The sequence below is a fragment of the Leucoraja erinacea genome, unplaced genomic scaffold, assembly GCF_028641065.1.
Source record: "Leucoraja erinacea ecotype New England unplaced genomic scaffold, Leri_hhj_1 Leri_543S, whole genome shotgun sequence".
Lineage (NCBI taxonomy): Eukaryota > Metazoa > Chordata > Chondrichthyes > Rajiformes > Rajidae > Leucoraja > Leucoraja erinaceus.
Window position 1 is genome coordinate 33647 of NW_026576447.1, and position 26258 is coordinate 59904.

Below are 26258 nucleotides of genomic sequence, written 5' to 3' on the forward strand. Positions count from 1 at the left end.
CCCTATACCACCTCCTTCGATTCCGCCCATGGTCCCCGGCAGTCCTTTCAGGTTAGGCAGAGGTTCAGTTGCACCTCCTCCAACCTCATCTACTGTACCCGTTGTTCAAGATGTTGGTTCATACACCGACCGGACCAAATGTAAACTGGGCAATCGTTTCGCCGAACACCTTCATTCAGTCCGCCTGGACCTACCTGATCTCCCAGTTGCTAAACACTTTAATTCCCCTTCCCACACTGACCTTTCCGTCCTCGGCCTCCTCCATTATCAGAGTGACACTAAACGCAAATTGGAGAAACAGCATCTTATATTACGCTTGGGCAACTTAGGTATGAGTATTGATTTCTCAACTTGGGTATGAATATTGATCTCTCTAACTTCAAGTATTCCCTCATTCCCTCTCTCTCTCTCTCTGTCCTGATGCTGGCTGTCCTGCTAAGTTACTCCAGCATATTGTGCCTATCCTCTTAAGAGCATAGCTGCCTCCACCCACCACTCTTTGTGTAAAACCTGCCCCGCACATCTCCTCGGTACCCCGCAGCTCTGCGGAACAAGATGGTTCCCCTCTTCCATCATCGATGAGGCACTCACATGTCTCCTTGGTATCCCGCAGCTCTGCTCTTGCTCCTCCTACCCCCAGTCGCAACAGGGAGAGTCCTCTATTCCTCACCATTCATCCCATCAGCTGTCGCATACAACACATAATCCTATCAACATTTTGTCACCTCCAACGGGATCTCACCACTAGCCAAATCTTCCCATCTACACTCCTTTCCGATTTCTGCAGAGACCATTCCCTCTGAAACTCCCTGGTTAATTCATCCCTTCCCTCCTAAACCACCCCCTCCCCAAGTACTTTCCCATGCAACCGCAGGAGATGCAACACCTGTCCCTATATCACCTCCCTTTACTCCGTCCAAGGACCACAACAGTCCTTTCTGGTGAAGCAGAGTTTCACTTGCACCTCCTTCAACCTCTACTGTGTCTGCTGATCCAGGTGTGGGCTTCTATATATCGGTGAGAACAAGCACTGGCTCGGCGATCGTTTCGCTGAACACCTCAGCTCAGTCTGCCTAGGCCTACGCGACCTCCTGGTTACTAAACACATTAACTCCCCTCCCATTCCCACACTGTCCGTTCTGTCCTGGGCCTCCTCCACTGTCAGAGTGAGGCCCAACGCAAATTGGAGGAACAGCACCTCATATTTAGTTTGGGCAGTTTATAACCCAGCGATATGAATATTTAGTTCTCTAACTTCAACTAACCCTTGCTTTCCTTCTCTCTCCATCCCTCCCCCACCCTAGTTCTCTGACTAGTTTCACTGTCCAACTAATTAGTTTTACTGATTGAATGCTTTGTTGTCACCTGCCCCTCAGCTAGCAATGAACCATCTGTGTCTATCTATCCACAGTTAAGATTGAACCCAGGACATCCCTGTGGACCCCACTAGTCATAGACCTCTAGCCAGAATTGCTCCCTTCCACCATAATATTTTATCCTCTATGAGTAAGCCAGTTCTGAATCCCTACAATAAGTCACCATGAATCCCGTGCACCTTAATCTTCTGAATCCAACTTTCATGAGGGACCTTATCAAACGCCTTACTGAAATACATGTAGACAACATCCACTGCTCTACCCTCATTGATCACATACGTCACCTCCTTAAAGAACTCAATAGTTAGTAAGACATGACCAGCTGCCTACAAAACCCTGTGACTGTCCCTAATTAGCCCATTACTTTCCAAATGTGAGTAAATCCTATCCCAAAGAATTCTCTCCAATAGCTTTCCTACCACTGATGTGAGGCTCACCATCCTATAATTCCCTGCATTTGTTCTACTACATTTCTTAAACAAAGAAACTACATTGGCTACTCTCCAGTATTTTGGGATGTTGCCTGGGGCTAGAGCAGCTGCAAAGATATTCATCAAAGCCTCTGCAATCTCATCTCTCACCTCTTAACAACCTGGGATAGATCCCATCATGCCCAGGGGATTTATCCATATTAATGCCCTCAAAGAGCGCCAACACCACCTCCCTGTTGATCTCAAACTGCCTATGCATATTATTAATCTCCATACTGACCTCCCTGTGCTTCTCCATTCTGAATATAGATGCAAGGTACTTGTTTAATACCTCGCCTTCATCCTCTCACTCCAAGCGCAAATTATCTTCTTTATTCTTGAGTGGTCCTACCTTCTCCCTATTTACCTTCTTGTTTTCACTGTAAGTTTAAAAAGACGGGATTTTCTTTAATCTGACTCAACAAATACATGATCGTTTGTTTGAGTTTGTTCTTCCTTGCTTTATATTTCTCAAAGGCCTTGTCTGATTTCATCTTCTTAAAGCCTTACATACGCTTCCTTTTTCTTTTTGACCAGGTTTACTACCTGTTTGGTCATCAATGTTTCCTAACCTTGCCATCCTTATCCCTCGTCCTGACTGGAACATGCATGTCCAGAACTGTGGATTTACCCAACTGCTCCCAAATAACACTCACAAACCCCTGCCTAATATCGTTGTAATCTGTCTTTACTCCAATTTGGTACCTTCCCCCAAGGTCCAGAATTATCCCTATTCAAAACAATCTTAAAATTCTGGAGTTGTGATCGCTATCCTCAAAATGCTCTTCCACTGAAACACCAGTCAACTGGCCAGGCTCATTTCCCAATGCCAGGTCAGTATAATGCTGCCTTGAGTTGGATCTTCCACAAACTTTTTTAGGAAGTCCTCATGGATACACCTAAAAATGTAATTGATTGATGGAATTGATTGAAAGATATAGCATGGAAGCAGGCCTTTCGGCCCACTGAGTCCACACCAACCATCAATCACCCGTTCACACTAGTTCTGTTATCCCACCTTTGCATCCTTCTCTGCACACTAGGGGCAATGTACAAACGCCAATTCACCTTCAAAACCGCACATCTTTGGGATATGGTAGGAAACCGGAGCATCTGGAGGACATCCATGCGGTCACAGGGAGAACGTGCAAATTCCACACAGACAGCACCTGAGGTCAGGATCAAAGCTGGGTCTCCGTGCCACAGTCATGTCTCAATGCCGCCTCAATTCTGATCTATCTAAGCCTTTTGCAAGTAAGGCATAGTATGTAAGTAAGTAAGCAAGTAGGTCCCAGGCAATATTGGGACATTTCAAACTACCCACTGTTACAACCCTATTGCCTTTAAATATCTCTGTAAGCTGTCTACATAGCCGTTCTTGTATTTCCCGCTGACTATTGGGGGGAGGGGACTATAGTGTAATCCCATTAAAGTGATTGCACCTTTCCTATCTTTGAGCTCTACCCATAACCACCTCATTGGACGAATCCTCCAGTATGTCATTTCTGACTGCCACTGTGACATTCTTCCTTATTAGTAGAGCAACTCTTTCGACTCATTTACCTCCCTCTCTATCAAGTTTGAGACATCAAAACTCTGGAGCTTTGAATAGAATCCCTTTTGCAATTAAGTCTCCATAATGGCCACAACATCATAGTCCCAAACACTGATCCAGGCTCTAAATACATCTGCTTTACTCAAATTGCTCCCTGCCTTGAAATAAACACTCTGCAGCCCACCTGTTTCATGATATTCCTTAACCTCGCCATAGCTCCCATATTCACTCGCAGGACCTCATCCCCAATCCTACCTATGTCATTTATGCCAATGTGCACAACGACTTCTGGTTGCTCCCCCTCCTCCTTTAAAATGTTCCGAAGAGCGCTTAATGGAGTGAGTCATGCTTCGGAGAAACCTACACACAGAGAATAAACAATAAAATACAACATGTTTACAACTTATGTATTGGGAGCACAAAATGTCAAGTATCCCAACAGGCCCTGGGAGGTTACTACCAGAGACAGACAGAGAGAGACAGAGAAAAATGTTGTGACCACAAAAAACAGTATAGTGAAAATGATCACATGGTTGAGAGCATAGTTGAAGATAGCATTACGACTCTGTGGTGTGACCTTGAGAAAACAGTACAGACAGCACCAGAGACCCGACTTCGATACTGTTCTCGGGTGCTGTCTGCGAGGAATTTGTATGTTCTCCCTTTGACCGTCTGGATTTCTGGTGATCCGATTTCCTCCCACATCCCAAAGACGCTTGGGTTTGTAGGTTAATTGGGCCCCTGTAAATTGCCCCAAGTATGTAGGGAGTGGATGCTAATGTGGGATAACATAGAACTAGTGTGAATGGGTGATCGATGGTCAGTGTGGGCCAAAGGGCTTGTTTCCATTCTGTATCATGAAACTAAACTAAAGATAAGGTGTCACGAAACAGCCATTTTGTAAAAGGACACTATGATGAGAGAAGGGAAATATGAACAGACAACATTATCAATATAAACTATATAGTCTGATAAGGAAAAATATGTACTTTTTTTATTCAGTCGTTAGATATGTGACAATATGAAATGATTTACTTCAGAGTCATGACAGCCTTGAGATAGTGAGTGACTTTTATCAGACTAAAGGAAAAATCAAGACATAGGGTGAACCGTGGCACTAGTAATGACGACCCAGGAACAACTAACTCAAGAAAGAGGGTCCGGAGTTTGAAATTACCAGCAGAGTGAATGCCCCCCCCCTCCAACATGATGCCAAATTAACTAATTTCCTCTCACTGCATATGATCCATACTCCTCCTTTCCTTGTGCCCATCCAAATGCCGCTTAAATGCCACAGTCGGATCTACCCCACCACCATTGCTGGCACATATTCCAGCACCCTCCACCCTCTGTGTAATAAACAGACGCTCCAGAGATACCAATCCAAGTTTATCCAACCTCTACCAGCTAAGTTACTCCAGCACTTTGTATTTTGCTCAAGATTCCAGCATTTCCAGTTTCTTGTAAGTAGTTTAGTTTGTTGTCACGTGTATCAAGGTACAGTGAAAAGCTTTTTGTTGAGTGCTATCCTGTCAGCTAAAAGTCTATATAAGATCACAAAGACACCACCCACCCAGCACACAAACTGTTCACCCTCCTACCATCCGGCAAGCGCTACCGCAGCATGCGGAGCAAAACCACCAGATTCAAAAATAGCTTTTTCCCTCAGGCCATCAGACTACTCAACACACTCAAGAAAATTCCATGAACATTACACAAACTAAGACCAATTGACTGTCAAAATAACTTTAATTCAATGTCTGCAGTATGCCATTTGCACTTTTCTATATTGCACCTTTTATTATTGCACCTTAATAACATACCTCAAAATTTTACTACACTCTGGCACACTGTGAATATTTTATATAATGTATATGTCCTGTCTATTTTTATTGGTATATAGTCTGTCTGTGTTATAAATATTACTTGCACATTTGGAGTATGGGGAAACGCAATTTCAATCCTCTGTGTAACTACTTGTTGCATTATTTGAATTGACAATAAAGTTTACTTTACTTTACAATCAAGTGGTCCACAGAGTACTGATACAGGATATAGGGAATAATGTTTTATGCAGGATAAAATCTTAGTAAAGTCCAATTAAAGATAGTCTGAGGGTCTCCAATGAGGTAGATGATAGCTCAGGACCGCTCTCTGGTTAGTGAGAAGATGCCTGGAGATAGCTGGGACGGAACTGTCCCTGAATCTGGAGGTATGGGTTTTCACACTTTTGTACCTCTTGGCTGATGGGAGAATCCAGGATGAGACTCGTATTTAGTTTAGTTTAGTTTAGTTTAGAGATACGACGTGTAAACAGGCCCTTCGGCCCACCGGGTATGCGCCGACCAACGATCCCCGCACATTAACACTATCCTACACCCAAAAGGGTCAATTTGTCCATTTACCAAGCCAATTAACCTACAAAACCTGTACATCTTTGGAGTGTGGGAGGAAACCGAAGAACTCAGAGAAAACCCACGCAGGTCACAGGGAGAACGATCAAACTCCATACAGACAGCATCCGCAGTCGGGATCGAACTCCGGTTTCCGGCGCTGCATTCGCTGTAAGGTAGCAACTCTACCGCTGCGCTTCCGTGACCGCCCTTGATTATGCTGGTGGCCTTGCCGAGGCAGGGTGAACTGTACATGGTGTCAATGGTAGGGAGGTTGGTTTGTGTGATGGTCTGAGCTGCGTCCACAATTCTCTGCAATTTCTTGCGGTCTTGGATGGAGCTGTTCCCAAACCAGGCTGTGATGCATCCCGATAAAATGCTTTCTACAGCTCATCTGTAGAAGTTGGTGAGAGTTGTTGGAGACATAGCAAACTTCCTAAGCCTTCTTAGGACGTAGAGGTATTGGTGTGCTTTCTTGACCATTGCTTTGATGTGGCTAGTCCAGAACAAGTTACTCATAATATTTACTTTTGAAGCTTTCAACCAACTCTACTTCAGCACCCTTGATCTGATTGTGTACTGTTCCGCTTCTTGAAGTTGATCACTGTCTCTTCTGTCTTACTGACATGGAGGGAAAGGTTGTTGTCATGACACAGGTTACGAGATTCTCAATCTCTTCCCTGTACTCTGTGTCGTTATCATTTGACATCGGGCCCACTATGGTGGTGTCGTCTGAGAATTTGTTGATTGAGTTGTATATGTATTTGGCTGCACAGCCGTGGCTGTAGAAGTAATAAAGAAGGGGATTGAGAACACACCCTATCGGAGCGCCAGTGTTGAGGATTATTTGTCACCTATCCTCACTGATTGTGGTCTGTTCGTCAGGAGGTCAAGGATCCAGTAGTACCAGTAGATGAGTGCTGACTCCAATTTCCACAAGTTTAAATATGAGCTGGGATGGGCTAATGGTACTGAAAGCAGTGCTGTAGTCTGACATAGGTGTCTCCCTTATCCAGATAAGAGTTATAGGGCCTAGGACATGGCATCAGCCTTGGACCTGTTGTGGCTGTAGGTGAACTGCAATGGGTCAAGGTTGCTTGGTAGATTGGATTTAATGTGTTCGATAATCGGCCTCTCAAAAGCACTTTGTGATGGTGGATGTCAAGGCCATTTGATGGTAGTTGTTAAGGCTTCTGTGTCTCCTTATAGCAAATATCCTCTTATCCAGGCAGCATTCTGATGAACATTTTCTGCAATCCTTCCAAAGCCTTCCAGTCTCGATGACTAGAACTGCACACAACACTGCAAATGTGGACAAACCAAAACCCTATAAAGCTGCAACATGATTTCCGGTCTCTTATGCTTTGTCCCGACTGATGAGAGTCTTCTTTATTATTCCATCTACTTGTGTTGCCACTTTCAGGGAGCTGTGGACTTGGATCCAAGATCCCTCTATACATCAATGTTATTAAGGCACTGTTTAAACTCCTGTAAGGCACTGCTATTCCTCTGCCCATTACTACAGCTGATCATATATCCTGCTGTATATGTTGACAGCCTTCCTCACTGTCTGGAACTGTTCATGACAAGCCATATTTCTCCTCTAATAACATCTATATTTTCTACCTGGAAAACTTTCAGCCTGAGTTTATCTTCAGGAATTATTGGAAGACTTAGTATCATTCCAAAACCTTTACTTGTAGCTCCTCATAACCTTTCTTGAACCAGACTCTAATGAAGGGACAGAACTAACACCCGAGTATGCTGGATGTACTGGTTAAATTCCATAAATGCTGGAGTCAATTATAAAAGATGAAATAGCGACACATTTGGATAGCAGTAACAGGATCGGTCCGAGTCAGCGTGTATTTACGAAGGGGAAATCATGCTTAATTAATCATCTGGAATTTTTTGAGGATGTAGCTAGGAAAATGGATAAGGGAGAGCCAGTGTATATAGTGTACCTGGACTTTCAGAAAGCATTTGATAAAGTTCCACATAGGAGATCAGTGGGCAAAATTAGAGCACATGGTATTGGGGATAGGGTACTGACATGGATAGAAAATTGGTTTGCATACAGGAAACAAAGATAGGGATAAACGGGTCCCTTTCAGAATGGCAGGCAGTGACTACTGGGGTACCGCAAGGATCAGTGCTGGGACCGCAGCTCTTTACAATATACATTAATGATTTAGATGAAGGGATTAAAAGTAACATAAGCAAATTTGCAGATGACACAAAGCTGGGTGGCAGTGTGAACTGTGAGGAGGATGCTATGAGGATGCAGGGTGACCTGGACAGGTTGGGTGAGTGGGCAAATCGCATGGCAGATGCAGTTTGATGTGAATAAATGTGAGGTTATCCACTTTGGTGGCAAAAACAGGATGGCAGATTATTATCTGAATGGTGTCAAGTTGGGAAAAGGGGAAGTACAATGAGATCTGGGGGTCCTTGTTCATCAGTCACAAACAGTAAGCATGCAGGTACATTTGCAGTGAAGAAAGCGAATGGCATGTTGGCCTTCATAACAAGAGGAGTTGAGTATAGGAGCAGAGAGATCCTTCTGCAGGTGTACAGCGCCCTAGTGAGACCACACCTGGAATATTGAGTGCCGTTTTGATCTCCAAATTTGAGGGAGGACATTCTTGCTATTAAGGGAGTACAGCGTCGGTTCACGAGGTTAATTCCCGGGATGATGGAACTGTCATATGTTGATAGAATGGAGCGACTGGGCTTGTATACTCTGGAATTTAGAAGGATGAGAGGATATCTTATTGAAATATATAAGATTATTAAGGGTTTGCACACGCGAGAGGCAGGAAACATGTTCCCGATGTTGGGGAAGTCCAGAACCAAGTTTAAGAATAAGGGGTAAGCCATTTAGAACAGAGATGAGGAAAAACTTATTCACACTGAAGGTTGTGAATCTGTGGAATTCTCTGCCTCAGAAGGCAGTGGAGGCCAATTCTCTGGATGCTTTCAAAAGAGAGTTAGATAGAGCTCTTAACGATAGCAGAGTCCAGGGGATATGGCGAGAAAGCAGGAACGGGGTAATGATTGTGGATGATCAGCCATGATCATATTGAAAGGCGGTGCTGGATGAAAGGGCCGAATGGCCTACTCCTGCACCTAATGTCTATTGTCTATTATCACTAATCCTTGAGGGAATTGTTTCTAGGCCGATCTGCTTGAGATTTTCTCGCAGTTTTTGTAGCATCCAATTCTACCACATAGTGTGTCTATGCCAGGATACACTAGAAATACTCCAATTTTTTGGCACAATGCTTCAATCAGGTTTTGCATCATAGTCATACAGCAGGAAAACAGCCCCTTTGGCCCAGCTTGCCCATGCCGACCAAGGTGCCCAATCTATGCTAGTCCCACTTGCTTGCGTTTAGCCCATATCCCTCTCAGCCTTTCTTTCCCATGTACTTGTCCAAATGTCTTTTAAATTTTATAATTTCTGCCTCAATTACCTCCTCTGACAGCTTGTTCCATGCTCCCGCCACCCTCTGTGTGAAAAATTTGTCCCTCAGATTCTTATTGAAACCTTCCCCTCTCACCTTAAACCTATGTTCTCTGGTTCTTGATTTCCCTCTACTCTGGGTAAAAGACTCTGTGCATCTATCCTATTTATTCCCCTCATGATCTTATATATCTCTACAAGATCACCTCTCATCCTCCTATGCTCCAAGGACTACAGGCCTAACCTGCCCAACCTTTCCCTATAGCTCAGGGCCTCAAGTCCTGGTAACAACCACGTAAATCTTCTCTGTACTGTTTCCAGCTTAACACATCTTTCCTACATGGTGACCAAAATTGAACGCAATACACCAACTGTGGCCTCACCAGCACCTTGTACATCTGTAACAAAACATACCAACTTCTATATTCAATACCCTGACCGATGAAGGCCAATGTTCGAAAAAGCCTTATCTAGCGGTGACCCCATTTTCAAGGAACTGTGTACCTGCACTCCCACCCAGATCCTTCTGCTTTACAATTCCCAGAACCCTGTCATTTACTGTGAAGGTCGTGCCCTGGTTAGACTTCCCAAAATGCAACACCTTGCCTCACCTGCATTAAACTCGATTAACCATTCATTCCTCTGCTCTCTTGCCTAACTGATCAAGGTCCTGCTGTAACCTTTTATAACTATCCTCGCTTAATACAATATCACCCACTTTAGTGTCATCTGCAAACTTAAAATTCCTGCCTTATATGTTCTCATCCAATTACTTTTAAATAGGCATATGGATATTGTAGGAAATGGAGGGATATGGATTACGTGCGGGTGGAGAGAGAGACAGATTAAGAAGCATTGTGAAAAAGTCACATGATCGACACCTGTTGCAATCAAAGGTGAAGCTAGCTTTATGTGGTGTGACATTGAGAAAACAGTGTGGACAAGTAATGTATCTGGGAATAACCATTTTGTAAAGGGACCAAATGATGAGAAGGGAAATATAAACAGGCAACATTATGATTAAGAATTCTCTTGCATGCTTAAGAAGATTGAAGGAAAAATCATACAGAAGCATGACGATCCAACATATTGACAGTGACAACCCAGTAATAACCATCGCTAGGATAGTCCTGAGTATGAATCTCAAATTCCTACCAGCAGAGTGAATCTGGCTAATTCATTCTTTTGGTTAGCATCTGAGTCCAAGCCGTGATTCCTGTGATTTAGAGAAAGACGAGATAAGCTGGAATTGTAAATGAAATGAGCAGCTATTAGAAATCAGTAGATTGCATGAATGCTTAGGTAACTCAAGTGCCAATAAAGATTAGGTTGCACTAAACTTTTGATTCCCCTACCCTGGATAAAAGACTCTGTGCATTCACCCTATCTATTCTCATGATTTTATACATCTCTGTAAGATCACCCCTCAGCCGCCTGTGCTCCAAGGAATTGAGTCCCAGCCTGCCCAACCTGTCCCTATAGCTCAGCCCCTCTAGTCCTGGCGACATCCTTGTAAATCTTTTCACTCTTTTCAGCTTAATGACATCCTTCCAATAACAGGGTGACCAAAACTGAATAAAGCAGTACAACCTCACCAAGGTCATATACAACAGTAACATGGTACGCAATTTTCAGGGAACTACATACCTGTACTACTCACAAAGGTAGACAAAAATGCTGGAGAAACAGGTGAGGCAGCATCTATGGAGAGAAGGAATTGGCGACGTTTTGGGTCGAGATCTTTCTTCAGACTGATGTCGGGGGAGGGGGCAGGATAAAGAAAGGAAGAGGCGGAGACAGTAGGCTTGTGGGAGAGCTGGAAGGGGAGGGGAAGGAGAGAGAAAGCAAGGACTATCTGAAATTGGAGGTCAATGTTCATACCGCTGGGGTGTGAACTACCCAAGCGAAATATGAGGTGCTGTTCCTCCAATTTGCGCTAGGCCTTACTCTGGCAATGGAGGAGGCCCAGGACATGATTCGGAATGGGGGTGGGGGGGAGTGGAGTTGAAGTACTGAGTCACCTGGAGATCAGGTTGGTTATTGTGAACTAAGCGGAGGTGTTGGGCGAAGCGATCGCCAAGCCTGCACTTGGTCTCACTGATGTAGAGAAGTTGACACCTAGAACAGCGGATGCAGTAGATGAGGTTGGAGGAGGTGCAGGTGAACCTCTGCCTCAACTGGAAAGACTGCTTGGGTCCTTGGATGGAGTTGAGGGGGGAGGTAAAGCGACAAGTGTAGCATTTCCTGTGGTTGCAAGGGAAAGTACCAGAGGTGGGGGTGGTTTGGGTGGGAAAGGACGAATTGACCAGGGAGTTACGGAGGGAATGGTCTCTGCAGAAAGCAGAAAGGGGATGAGATGGGAAGATGTGGCCAGTGGTGGGATCCCGTTGGAGGTGACGAAAATGTCAGAGGATTATATGTTGTGACGGCTGATAGGGTGGAAGGTGAGAACAAGGGGAACTCTGTCCTTGTTACGAGTAGAGGGACGGGGAGTGAGAGTGGAGCTGCGGGATATAGAGGAGACCTTCGTGAGAGCCTCATCTGTAATAGAAGATAGGAACCTCCGTTCCCTAAAGAATGAGGACATCTCCAATGCCCTGGTCTGGAACACCTCATTCTTTCTTAAACATTTCTTGTGCTAGACACAATATGCTGGAGTAACTCAGCGGGACAGGCAGCATCTCTGGAGAGAAGGAATGGGTGACATTTTGGGTCGAGACCCTTCTTCAGACCTGTACAGTTAAATCATTGTTTTATAAAACATATAAAATTTTTAAGGGATTGGACAAGCTAGATGTAGGAAATATGTTCCTGATGTTGGGGGAATCCAGAACCAGGGGCCACAGGTTAAGAAGTAGGCCATTTAGATTTGAGATAATGAAGACACTTTTTCACCCAGAGAGTTATGAATTTGTGGAATTCTCTGTCTCAGAAGGCAGTGGAGGCCGATTCACTGGATGCATTCAAAAGAGAGTTAGATGAGCTCAAAGGGCTAGAAGAATCAAGGGATATGGAGAGAAGGCAGGAATGGGGTACAGATCGTGGATGATTAGCCATGATCATAATGAATGGCGATGCTGGCTCAAATGGCCGAATGGGCTACTCCTGCAGCTGTGGTCCATGTTTCTATCCTGTTCTACAACACTCCTCAGGATCCTACCGTGCTATCCATGATGTTTGGGACAAAGACCCATCATTATTTTATTTGCCTCTGTACTCCACAATTTGAGATTTGTAATAGAAAAAAATCACATGTGGTTAAAGTGCACATTGTCAGATTTTAATAAAGGTGCATTAAAATTTTAATAAAGGTGCATTTTTATACATTTTGGTTTCACCATGTAGAAATTGCAGCAGTGTTTATGCGTAGTCCCCCCCCCCCCCCCCCATTTCAGGCCACCATAATGTTTGGGACACAACAATGTCATGTTTAGTATTTTGTTGCATATCCTTTGCATGCAATTACTGCTTGAAGGATTTGAGTATAAGAGCAGGGAGGTTCTACTGCAGTTGTACAGGGTCTTGGTGAGGCCACACCTGGAGTATTGCGTACAGTTTTCATCTCGTAATCTGAGGAAAGACATTCTTGCCATAGGGGGAGTACAGAGAAGGTTCACCAGACTGATTCCTGGGATGGCAGGACTTTCATATGAAGAAAGACTGGATAGACTCGGCTTGTACACGCTAGAATTTAGAAGATTGAGGGGGGATCTTATAGAAACTTACAAATTCTTAAGGGGTTGGACGGGCTAGATGCAGGAAGATTATTCCCGATGTTGGGGAAGTCCAGAACTAGGGGTCACAGTTTTTTTTTTTTTTTTTTTTTTAAGTAGCCTTTATTGTCATTCAGACCTTTCGGTGCCTTGCAGTCATACATATAATAAAAATGACAATACACACAATAAACACAAATTTAACATCCACCACAGTGAGTTCACCAGGCACCTCCTCACTGTGATGGAAGGCAAAAATCTTAAAGTCCTTGTCTCTTCCCTCCTTGTTCTCTGCTCCGAGGCGACCTGAGGTTTAAGGATAAGAGGGAAGTCTTTTAGGACCGAGATGAGAAAATCATTTTTTACACAGAGAGTGGTGAATCTGTGGAATTCTCTGCCACAGAAGGTAGTTGAGGCCAGTTCATTGGCTATACTTAAGAGGGAGTTAGATGTGGCCCTTGTGGCTAAAGGGATCAGGGGGTATGGAGAGAAGGCAGGGCTGGGATACTGAGTTGGATGATCAGCCATGATCATATCGAATGGCGGTGCAGGCTCAAAGGGCCGAATGACCTACTCCTGCACCTATTTTCTATGTTTCTCTGAAGTCTGTGATTCATGGACATCACCAGTTGCTGTGTGTCTTCTCGGGTGATGTTCTGCCAGGCCTGTATTGCAGCCATCTTTCACTTATGCTTGTTTGGGGGGCTAGTCCCTTTCAGTTTTCTCTTCAGCATATAAAAGGAATGCTCAATTGGGTTCAAATTGGGTGATTGACTTGGCCACTCAAGAATTGACCATTTTTAGCTTTTAAAAATTCTTTAGTTGCTTTAGCAGTATGTTTGGGATCATTGTCTTGCTGTAGAATGAACTGCTGGCCAATGTGTTTTGAGGCATTTGTTTGAACTCGAGCAGATAGGATGTGTCTATACACCTCAGAATTCATTATGCTACTACCATCAGCCGTTGTTTCATCAATGAAGATAAGTGAGCCAGTACCTTCAGCAGACCCTTTAGGATTACTAAGCTCGCCAGTGCTCTCTTTCTTCTTAATGATGTTCCAAACAGTTGATTTTGGTAAGCCTAAAGTTTGGCGGATGTCTCTAACAGTTTTATTCTTGCTTCTCAGTCTCATAATGGCTTCTTTGACTTTCATTGGCACAAGACTAGGTGCTGAGAGCTCACTTATACCTGCATTAAGGAGGTATTTAAACACACCGGAGAAATTACAAACACCTGTGAAGCCATGTGTCTCAAACATTATGGTGCCCTGAAATGGGGGAAACACAGCTGTAATTTCTACATGGTGAAATTAAAATGTATAAAAATACCCTTTAATAAAATCTGGCAATGTGCACTTTAACCACACACAATTTTTTCTATTACAAATCTCAAATTGTGGAGTAGAGGCAAATAAATAAATGATGGGTCTTTGTCCCAAACATTATGGAGGGTACTGTATGAAAGGCCCCTCCCAGCTTTGACTTCCCAAAATAAAAATAGGATGGGAAAAAAGGCATGTAGTATGTTTGCCTTCATTGCTAGGGACATTGAGTACAAGGGTTAGATCATGATGAAGTTCTATAGGACAGGGTTAGGCTGCATTTGGAATATTCCATGTACTTCTGGTTGGCCCATTCCAGGAAAGATGTGGAAGTTTTGGAGAGTACAGAGGAGGTTTCCTAGAATGCTGTCTGGATTAGAGGGTTTCAGTTACAGAGAGTGTTTGGATAGACATGGACTGTTTTCCTTGGATGATTGAAGGTTGTGGGAAGACTTGGTAGAAGCATATAAAATTATGAAAGATGGGGTAGACAGTCAGAACCTTTTTCCCAGGGTGGAAAGATCCAATACGAGGGCATAGTTGTAAAGTGAGAGGAGTAAGTTTAATGGGGATATGCAGGGCAAGCTTTTCTTACACAGTAAGGTGGAGACATGGAACGCATTGCCAAGGGTGTTAGTGGAAGCAGACACAGTTGTGGCATTTAAGAGGCTTTTAGATAGGCACATAGAAGTGCAGGGCATAGAGGGATATGGACCCTTTGCAGGCAAATGAGAACAGTTCAGCTAGGTATCATGTTCGGCACAAACATTGTGGGCTGAAAGGCCTTGTTCCTGTGCTGCACTGTTCTATGTTCTAAAACTTACTAATCATGCCTTGTACAATCTTATCTAAATCGTTCATATAAACAATGGCCCAGCACCGACCCCTTAGGCACACCAATCATCACAGGACTCCAATCCAAAAAGTACCCTTGCACCACCACAATCTGCTTTCTTCCACGAGGCCATTCTGTATCCAGTAAGCTAGCTCACCTTTAATATTGTGCAATATAACGTCCCAGAGCAGCCTACTATGTGGAATCCTATCAACTGCTTTGCTGAGGTTCATATAGACAACATCTACGGCTTTGCTCTCGTCAACATTTGTGGCTACTTCTTCAAAAGACCCAATCAAATTCGTAATGCATGATCTCCCACATACAAAATCATGCTGACTTTTCTTAATTAGCCCCTGCCTATACAAATGCATATATATCTTATCCCTCAGAATCTTTTCCAGTAGCTTACCTACCATAGATGTAAGGCTTACTGGTCTCTAGTTACCAAACACTAATTTCCCCACCCCAATTTTCTCAGAATAAGTTAAGCTTTACCCTTTCCCTTATAGGGCCATCTAAATATTTCCTTGGGAAACCTTTCTGAGCGCATTTGACCAATTCAATACTGTTTAGGTAAGCCATTGGCACTATGACAGTCCCAGTCTATATTGGGAAAGTTAAAATCCCCTACTATGACAACCCAATTCGTCTTGCAGCTGCCTGCATTCTCCGATTCTTTCTTCTAATTTCCGTTGACTATTTGGGGCCTATAGTACACTCCCAACAAGGTCCCCTTTTTTATTTCACAACTTCTCCCATATAGCCTCACTGGACAAACCATCAGTAATATCTCGGTTTACTGGTGTGAGATGCTCCTTAATCAGTAGCTGTGAGTCAGGGGAGAGGAAAATAAGAGATATGCATAGGTACATAGAATAAATGAATGAAACGTTTGCAAAAGGACAAATGAAAGCCAGCAACGATGATCAAAGAAAGATGGAGCCCACAACGGTCCATTGTTGGCTGTGAAGAACATGATAACGAGTGATAAATACAGTGAAACTCATCAGGACGACAGTGAAAGAAAGTAGTACGACAACTACGATGGGGGAGGGATGGAGTGAGAGGGGATGCAAGGGTTAGTTGAAGTTAGAGAAATCAATATTCAGACCACTTGGTTGCAAGCTGCCCAAGCGAAACATGAGGTACTGTTCCTTGAATTTGCATTTGGCCTCACTCTGACTGTGGACGAAGGCCAAGACAGAGAGGTCGATATGGGAACCCACTTGGTCAATTTTCTGTAGTGGCTATAACATCCCAGTCACACCTTGGCCTGAGTTCTCCTGGTTTACTCATCAGGCCTCGCACATTGACATAAATCCAACTTAATCATAGAACAATGAACAGTACAGCACTGATCTCATCTGCCCGTGTACGAGCCATATCCCTCTATCACCTGCACTTCCATGTGTATATCTAAAAGTATCTTAAACTTCACTATCATATCTGCCTTCATCTCTGACAATGTGTTCCAGGCCCTCACTACCCTCTGTGTAAAAAACTTGCCCCCTACATCTCCATTAAACATTGCCCCTCTCACCTTATACTGTAGCTATGCCCTCTAGTGTTGGGCATTCCACCAGGAAAAAGGTCTACACTATCTATGCCTCTCATGATTTTATAAACTTCCATCAAGTCTTCCCTCAACTTCTGACATTCCACATAAAACAACCTAAGTCTATTCAATCTCTCCCTGGAGATGAAACATAGAAAATAGGTGCAGGAATAGGCCATTCGGTCCTTCAAGCCATCACCGCCATTCAACCTCCATGGCTGATCATCCAAAATCAGTACCCCATTCCTGCTTTCTCCAAATATTCTTTGATTCCGTTACCCTCAAAGCTATATCTAACTCACTCTTGAAAACATCCAGTGAATTGACCTCTACTGCCTTCTGTGTCAAATAATTCCACAGATTCACAACTCTCCGGGTGAAAAAGTTTCTTCTCATCTCAGTCCTAAATGGTCTACCCCTTATTCTTAAACTGTGACCCTTTATTCTGGACTCCCCCAACATCAGGGACATTTTTCCTGCATCTAGCCAGTCTAATCCCTTAAGAATTGTATATGTTTCTATAAGATACCCTCTCATCCTTCTAAATTGCAGTGAATAGATTGAAACCCTCCAATCCAGGCAGGATTTTGGTAAACCTCCTCTGCTCCCTCTCCAAAGCCTCAACATCTTTCCTATAATTGGCCAACTAGAACTGAACACAATATTCCAAATGCGACCTACAAAAAGTCCTAGAGATGTGTTGACTAACTGACTCATAGATTCAATGGCCCTAGCAATTTAGACATGCATACCATGCGACTTCTTTACCACTACTACTATCACTATCTTATTGTACTGCCACCTTCAGTGAATTATAAACTTGAACACCAAGATTGTGCACATCAATGCTATTGAGGGTATGTATACTCATTCCTTATATTCAACCTCTCAAAGTGAAATACCTCACATTTGCCCAGGTTAAACTGGTCATTAATCAGCCATTTTTCCACTCATTTCTGCAGCTGATCTATATCCTGCTGTATTTTATAACGGCATTCCTCACGGTCTGCAATTCCATCAATTTTAGTGTTGTCAACAAACTTATTCACCAATCCATCTACATGGCCACAAACTCTTTGAATCACTTCCCTCTGAAAGGTGACTCCAGACTGTCAAAGCTGCCACAGCCAGACATAAAAACAGCTTTTTGTTTGCGAGTAGTAGCTCTACTCAATAATCAAAAATCTGTAGCCTCCTTTTGTTCTGGTATTTTATTTAATTCACATGTTTAATCGATAATGTTTTATTATTAATGTTTTATGTATCATTCTTAACTATCACTGTATGTCATGTTGTCACTTGCGGGTGGAGCACCAAGGCAAATTCCTTGTATGTGAACACTTGGGCAATAAACTATTCATTCATTATTCATTCATTCACGTATAGGTCATATATATCACAAAGAGCAGAGATCCCCGCACAGATCTCTGTGGAACTCCACCTAGTCACAGCCTTCCACAACTCTCTATCTTCTATGAATAAGCCAGTTCAGAATCCATATGACCAAGTCATCATAAATCCCTAACATCTTCTTCTGGATCAGCCTACCATGAAGAACCTTAACAAAAGCCTTCCTAAAATCCACATATACAACATCAACCGCCTTACCTTCATCTATCTCCTACGTCACCTCCTAAAAAAACTCAATCAAGTTAGTGAGAAACACAGCCTGCCAAGTACAAGCCCATGCTGGCTCTCCCTAATTAGCCCATTCTCTTCCAAATGGAAGTAAATCCTCTCAAAGAATTCTGTCCAATAGTTTCCCTACAACTTACATGAGGCTCACCAGCCTATAGTTCCCTGGATTCTCTCTACTTCCTTTCTTAAACAAAGGAAAACAGTGAACAGATCTCGCTAATGGCCAGAGATGATATGAATATTCTCGACAATGCCCTGGCAATATCGTCTCTTGCCTCACTCAATAATCTGAAATAGATCCCATGCAGCCTTGAGGATTTATCCACCTTAATGTTCTTCAAGAGCCTCAGCACTACCTCTATTTTGTAGATGTGTTTAGTTGGAATTATGGTATTGAAAGCACAGCTATAGTTAATAAATAGGAGTTAAACAAAAAATGCTGGAGAAACTCAGCGGGTGTGGCAGCATCTATGGAGAGATAAAATTGTTGATGTTTAGGGTCGATACCCTTCTTCAGAAGGAGTATGTTGTAGGTGTTATCCAGATGGTCCAGAGATGAATATAGGGCCAGGGAGATGACATCTGCCATAGATGTGTTGCAGTGGTAGACAAATTGCAGTGGATTGAGGCTGTTTGACAGGCTGGAGTTAATGAGCAGTGACTAGTGTCTCAAAGCACTTCATGCTAGTGGATGTCAGAGCCACTGGATTGCAGCTATTAAGGCACACTACTTGCTTTTCTTAGTCACCAGGCTGCAAAAAAGTAGAAGCATCACTATGAATTTCTGGATCATAAGCTACAGAATGCAGTGATAGTGTTGTTCCTTCACAACTTTAGTGACCTGGGTTATATCCTGGTGTCATTTGTTGCCTGTGTGGATTTTACATGTTCTCCTTGTGATTGTGTGGGTTTATCCCAGACGCTCCAATTTCCTCCCACCTATCAGAGGTTGGTAACCTGATAATTCACAGTAAACATACTGTGAATTATTCTGAATGTATATGAGCAGTTGAAGAATTAGAAAGCAGTTGAAGGGCACTTGAGGAAGAGGGGGTTACACAGAAATAACAACCAAATAGAAATGAAGGGATTACTCTAAGAACTAGCAAAAGTCTTGTGCTAATGGCTTGCTTGCTTCTAAGTTACACAGAAAATGAGGAATTATTTAAAAAACAATTATGATAACTTGAAAAATGTGAAGTTTTTTTGTTTATTCACAGGATCTTGCCTTTGCTTGTGAGGCCTGAATTTATTGGCTAGGTCAACCACATTTGGAGTTACATAGATGCTAGACTGCAAATGATTGGCAGATTAATAAACCAGATGGATTTTGACAACAGCCAGTCAGCTTTTCTGATAAAATACATTTTTAATCCCATTAATGCTAATTTTCTAGCTCCTGTCTCATGACTGTTGAATAGTCCAGAACTGGTTGATAATTTAATTACTTAAACACTACATCACTATGTGGAAGAAAATATTAATATACTTTCTTACTTAATTTTGATTGGAATTGAACAAGGTAACGAAAGGGTGTTTGGATGTGACAAATGGCATCTCTCGTTGACCAGGTGCAGAAGAGGTTCGTGGGAATCAGCAAACATTAGACCTATTAACTTTTGTCTAGGAATGTGTTGAAGGATGGATGGTAAATATAAACATGAAATAGTAGACGGAGATAAGGAAGCTTGTTTCACTCAGCAGTGTGTTACAGTAGACCACCCGTGTCCCTTCTGCTAGTTGCATAGATACTTTGCAGTAAATAGGGGCTCAGAGAGAGTGGCGCGGGCAGCCTAAAAGGTGATATAAAATAATGGCAAGATGGCTCTTGTATTGTGCTTGACGTATTAACCATCCGTTGTTCAATAACATTGACATAAACAAAAAGTATGTTATAACTAATTAAATAATTGGTACCCATGTAGTATATAGTATATTTTCATATAGTTGTATCTAAGAAAAAATGAAGGTTGTTTACTGCACAGTATAACTGTCAGTTAATTCTGCTGTGAAGTCAGAGAACTGGTGAGCAGTTAACTGCCTCCATCTCTCCATGATATCATGCAGTGTAGTCTCTTGAAGCAAACCTGCGAAGTCTCCGCTTTTCATTTTCCTTTAATTTCCCTCTAAATTAATTTCTTCCGCACACCAAAACTTACAAGTTCTTACCTATAAACATCTTTCTCACTTTCTTGACAAACTCCTTTGTCAACTTTCCTAACACTCCTTTGAAGCAGATCCTTTCACCTGCATTCCTCAGAATAACACCTCTCTCGACCCACTATCACCAGGTAATCGTAGTTGAGCGTCACAACTGAGAAACAACCCCTTCGACTCACCGCCTATATGCTGACCAGCAAGCACACATTTTAGTTATCCCATTTACCAACATTTGATACTTAGCCTCATCATCAATTAATCTGAGTGTCTAATTTTGATTCTGGGCAAACCAATTTATTTATAAGTAACCCCTTTCTCCCTCATGTGACCATCAACTTTCTGATTCTGCAATCACTCATGATAATAGCAGGGAAAATATCATACACTCAAGATGAATGTACTTATTTTTGGCAGTGGATGTTGCCTTGACTTTAATAAAAGGAAGTCCTGAAGTTGACAACCTGGTGCTCAGAAAACAATCTGGCTCTGAACACCAGGAAAACAAAAGAGCTCATTGTCGACTTCAGGAGGCACAGCACCGACTTAGTCCCCCTACACATCAACGGCGAGTGTGTGGAGAGGGTCAACACCTTCCGGTTTCTCGGCGTCCATATCGCTGCTGATATCTCCTGGACAGACAACACGACAGCGGTCATCAAGAAGGCTCAGTAGCGGCTGCACTTCCTGAGGGTCCTCAGGAAGCACAACCTGGACTCTAACCTGCTGCTGACCTTCTACCGCTCGTCCATCGAGAGCCTGCTGACATACTGCATTACAGCATGGTATGGCAGCTGCACCATGGCAGACAGGGAGAGGCTTCAGAGGGTAACTAGGACAGCGCAGAAGATCATTGGTTGCCCTCTCCCCTCCCTGATGGACATCTACACCTCCCGCTGCCTTAGCAGGGCAAAGAAGATCATCAAAGACAGCTCCCATCCTGCGTTTGGACTGTTCGACCTGCTGCCCTCTGGAAGGCGCTATAGGTGCATCAAATCCAGGACAAATAGACTCAGAAATAGTTGCTTTCCGAAAATTATAACTACTCTTAATTCAAATTCACACATGCACTGACTTCACAGCCCAACACCCGGACTTCCATCTGTATATATATGTATATAGCGCCGCAGAATTGTGCACCTATCCCTATCCCCCCCCCCCCCCCCCCCCCCCTTCTCCCTTCTGTTTTTCTGTTTTTCTGTTTCTTGTTTTTTTGTACTAAATTATATGTATGCACTGAGTACGAGCAGTTTTCAATTTCACTGTACATGTATAGTGACAATAAATGGCATATCATATCATAAAGTATCTGACAAGGTCCCTCACCCAGAAGATGAAGGCATAGGGATCCGTGGAGACTTGGCAGACTGGATTCGCAATTAGGTCAATCACAAATTAGTGATAGAAGAGTGTTGTTCTGACTGGAGATATAGACTGCACTGGGATTTCTATTGTTTGTGTCTATTGTAGATGGCTTGATTAGTACATTTGCACAGACAGACACATTGAGGATAGAGTTATGGACAGTGAGGAAGGTTGTCAAAAAGATACAGCAGGATATAGATCAGTTGGAAATATGGGGAAAAAAAATTGGCAGATGGAGCTTAACTCCAGACAAGAGTGAAATGTTGCACTTTGGAAGGTCAAATGTAAGAGGAAACAATACAGTAAATGGCAGAACCCTTCGGACCATTGAGGTTCAAGAGAATCATTGGGCCCGTCCATAGCGCACTGCAGTTCCGGTCACTCAATTACAGATAAGATGTGAGCTTGGGTTGGAGTATATTAGCTACAAAGAGATTTTGGATCAACTTGGATTATTTTCATAGAAGATTTGGAGACTGAGATGGTTACCTGATAGAGGTTTGCAGATGACACTAAAGTGGGTGGTATTGTAAATAGCGAAGATAGTTATCAAAGATTACAGCAGGATCTTGATCAGTTGAGCAATTGGTTGAGGAATGGTTAATAGTCTTTAACCGTGAGACATAGATAGCAGATAGTCAGTATCCTTTTCCCTGGATGGAAAAGCAAAATACTAGTGGTGAAAGGGGGAAAGTATAGAGGAGATTTACAATACCAGATTTTTTTCACAGTGTTGTGGGTCCCTGGAGCACGTTACCAGGAGAGGTGGTGGAAGCAAATATGATAGCAACATTTAAGAGGTATTTAGACAAGCACCTGAATACGTAGGGGATGGAAGGACATGGACCATGTGCAGGCAGATGTGATTAATTTGAGTTGACATTATGAACATCAGTTTGTATGTTGAAGTGCCTGTTCTTGTGATGTACTGTTCTGTACGGACAATAGACACTACATATATACTTTATTAAGGTATATGACAAGGTGCTGCATGGTAGGCTGGTCTAAAACATTAGATGATACAGAATCCAGGATCTGCTAGAGCAAAATTGGATTAGTCCAAGGAGCCAGAGCGTGTTGTAGGTGGGTGTTTTTTCAGATTGGAAGCCTGTGACTAGTGCTGTGCCACATGAATCAGTGCTGGGTCCCTTGTTATTTGTCATATATAAATTAATAATTTGAATGAGAATATGTGTCATTTTGAGTAAGACTCCAGATGGCACCAAAATTAGTGGCATAGTGAACAGTGAAGAAGGTTGGCTGAGGAGACAGCAGGATATTGGTCAACTGGGAAAGTGGGCAGGGCAGATGGAATTTATCTTAAACAAGTTAATTTCCCAATTCCATAGGTTTTGAGCTGACATACAGTGCATGACAGTGCACTGACAGTGAATGTCAGTGAATGACAGTGCCCCAAGGTGTGTTATGAAAGAAAAACTACATGGAACAAGTACAAGATATCAAGACAGAAAGTGTTGACACATTAAGATATGGGTGAGGGGGATAGATATGGTAAATGCACAGAGTAGGGGAATCAAAAACTAGAGGAACCTGAGGGGCATTTTTTCACAGAGGAGATAGTTGAGGCGGGTACCATAACAACCTTTAATAATGCATTTTTACAGGAACATGGATATGAAAAGTTTAATGGGATATGGGCCAATTGCAGGCAGGTTGGACTAGTGTAGATGGGGCATCTAGGTTGGGGTTAAGGGCCTGTTTCCACGCTGTGAACAAGGCATTTTCAGGGTCATAATGACGAGAATTGTAATGTCATATTACAGCTCTTGGAAGGCATTGGTGAGATCGTATTTGGAACATTTTGTGCAGTTCTGGTCACCACACTGTAGGATAGGCATATGATAAAGCCAGATAGCTTGGTGGAAAAATTCACGAGGATATTACCAAATCTGAAGGGCTTGTGGCATAAAGGTAGACTGCATAAGCTAGGACCGTTTTCTCTGCAGCATACGAGGTTGAGAGGTGTCCTTAAAGAGATTTATAAAACCATGAACTGGTACAGATAAGGCGGTTTTCTCGGCTATGAAAGTCTAAAACAAGATGGAATAGGTTAAAGGTGAGTGGGGGTGGTGGAATATTTAAAGGGGATTAAAGGCTGGAACAATTACAATATTCAAAACAGATTTGGACAGACAGATGGATAGCAAAGGTCGAAGGGAGCACTGGCCAAAGGTGGGCAAATGGGACTAGCTTAGGAAAGCAGCTTGGTCAGCAATGGATAAGTTGGTCCAAAGGGCTCATCTGTGCTATTTTACTCTGTGAATTAATATCTGGTGTAATGTGGGCAGAAGAGCCACAAAATATCTGACCACATTTTACAAAAGAAGATTCTGTGAAACGTTCCCCAAGATTAAGGTACAAAATTAATAAAATCTGATCAATGTCCTAGCTAAAATCCATCATCTCAACCAACATTAATTACAGCACATAATGTTGTCTTCTTTCTTGGTCTTACTTGGTTCCCTTGGAGTTGAGAATGACTTGCTTCTACTCTAATTCTGTTGGTTCTGATCAGACTAATGAGGCCAACATGGGACCCTCAGACCAGCATAGGTGGGGCCAGAGTTGCTTGAAAGGTTGGGACAGATGGGGAGGTTGCAGGAAAATGTTGCCACTTATGCTGGCTTCTCTGTGCTCCTGATGCATATGTTTGAGGCTTAAAGCCTTAGTGCCATTCCACATTCTACTTCTCTACTGATTATTTATGGACCCCACGCTGCAAAGACATAGGCGATATAAGTGAACATTGCAAGCACCCTCCCTCAAGCCAACATCCCCTCATTATTTATTCATTATTAGCCTGCTATTTAGGAGAATGAAAACTAGTCGTTGCTTTGTCCATAATTATATTACATGTATATAAGACTACATTGCAAGACGGACATCATGAAAAATTAATAGAATTTCTTTCTAAAAATACTTATTTGGTCAGTAAAGTATCATACTGGCTATAGCATCTGTTGGATCGTTGATCTTTACATATGCGAATAAATGTTCAAGTGTGAAATATAATTGAGCTGCTGTGGAACCACACATTACTGCCAATCCAGGAAAGTATCTGTTGGCACCTCCACAAATTGCTACCTGACAAAAGCAAAATAAACACAAATTATTGTTCTATAACTATCAGGTATAACGTGTGCTTCGTGAAAAATGTAAAATGCTGTGATAAATCATAAACATAGCACAGTTCATGATTTAAAATCTGAAAATCTACATTTCACCTCCTGGATGTTTGACTGGAAAAGCGCGAAATAAAAAGAGAAAATGCTGCAAAAACTTGTCAAATCAGGCAGCATCAGTAGAGAAAGAAACAGATTTAACATTTCAGGTCAATGAGCTTTCATTAGCAATCAAACATGTTTTAAACTACAGAGAAGGGGAGGGTTAGTGAAAACAAAGGGAATGTCTGTGAATGGGCATAGTCTAAGAAATATTGTATGACACATGGTGTTATGGTGAGATGGCTAAGACTTTTTAATTGCAGGTGATAGAGTCATAGAGTGATACAGTGTGGAAACAGGCCCTTCGGCCCAAATTGCCCACACCGGCCAACGTGTCCCAGGTACACTAGTCCCAATTGCCCGCGTTTGGTCCATATCCCTCCAAACCTATCCTATCCATGTACCTGTCTAACTGCCTCAACTACCTCCTCTGGCAGCTTGTCCCATACACCAACCACCCAAAGTGTGAAAAGGGTACCACTCAGATTCCTATTAAATCTTTTCCCCTTCAATTTAAACCTGTCCTTTGCTCCTCGATTCACCTACTCTGAGTATGAGTCTCTATACATCTATCCAATCTATTCTTCTCATGATTTTATGTACCTCAATAAACCACTCCTCATCCACCTGTGCACCAAGGAATAGTCCCAGCCTACACAACCTCTCCCTATAGCTTAGACCCTCTAGCCTGGCAATATCCTTGTAAATCTTCTCTGTACCCTTTCCAGGTCGACAACTTCTTTCCTATACCATGGTGCCCAGAACTGAACACCATCTGTCAGGAAATGTAAAAAGCATGAGATGGATGTCAGATAAGTTTTGATAAAAGGTTATAAAGCTATAAAGGTTAAATGCTTTTCTCTCTCTTGATATGCTGCCAGACCTACTGAGTATTTCATGCATTTTCTTAATTATTTCTTAATTATCTCAGATTTGCAGTAACTGCAGTATTTTGTACCTCATTTTTCCAGTATTGCATTTACTTTGTTTCTCTTCTATTGTCATTCAACTCCTTTTACTGACAGTCAAATCATCTGTTATTGCCAAGTCTCCACTCCTCTTTCTCAGATGGTAACCATTCAGTTTTTCTGGATCCCTATACCATTACAGGCATTTGCCTTGTTCTCTTCAACCACCTCTTCTTTGCAACTTTGCTTAGTTCTGAT

At 42.6% G+C, this 26258-nt stretch overlaps 1 long non-coding RNA gene across 3 annotated transcripts in view; it reads right to left on the reverse strand.

The window, feature by feature from the left end:
• The window catches only part of LOC129694105 (uncharacterized), a 55155-nt gene extending 29585 nt beyond the window's left edge, over nt 1–25570 (reverse strand). Inside the window, exon 1 of one of the 3 annotated variants that reach the window (XR_008722955.1) lies at nt 24814–25570. This is a non-coding gene — a long non-coding RNA (uncharacterized LOC129694105). Of the gene's footprint in view, nt 1–3656; nt 10863–10907; nt 11093–24813 lie in introns of those variants that run through there. The other 2 variants (XR_008722954.1, XR_008722953.1) reach the window with 2 other exon arrangements.
• Nucleotides 25571–26258: the final 688 nt, after the last annotated feature.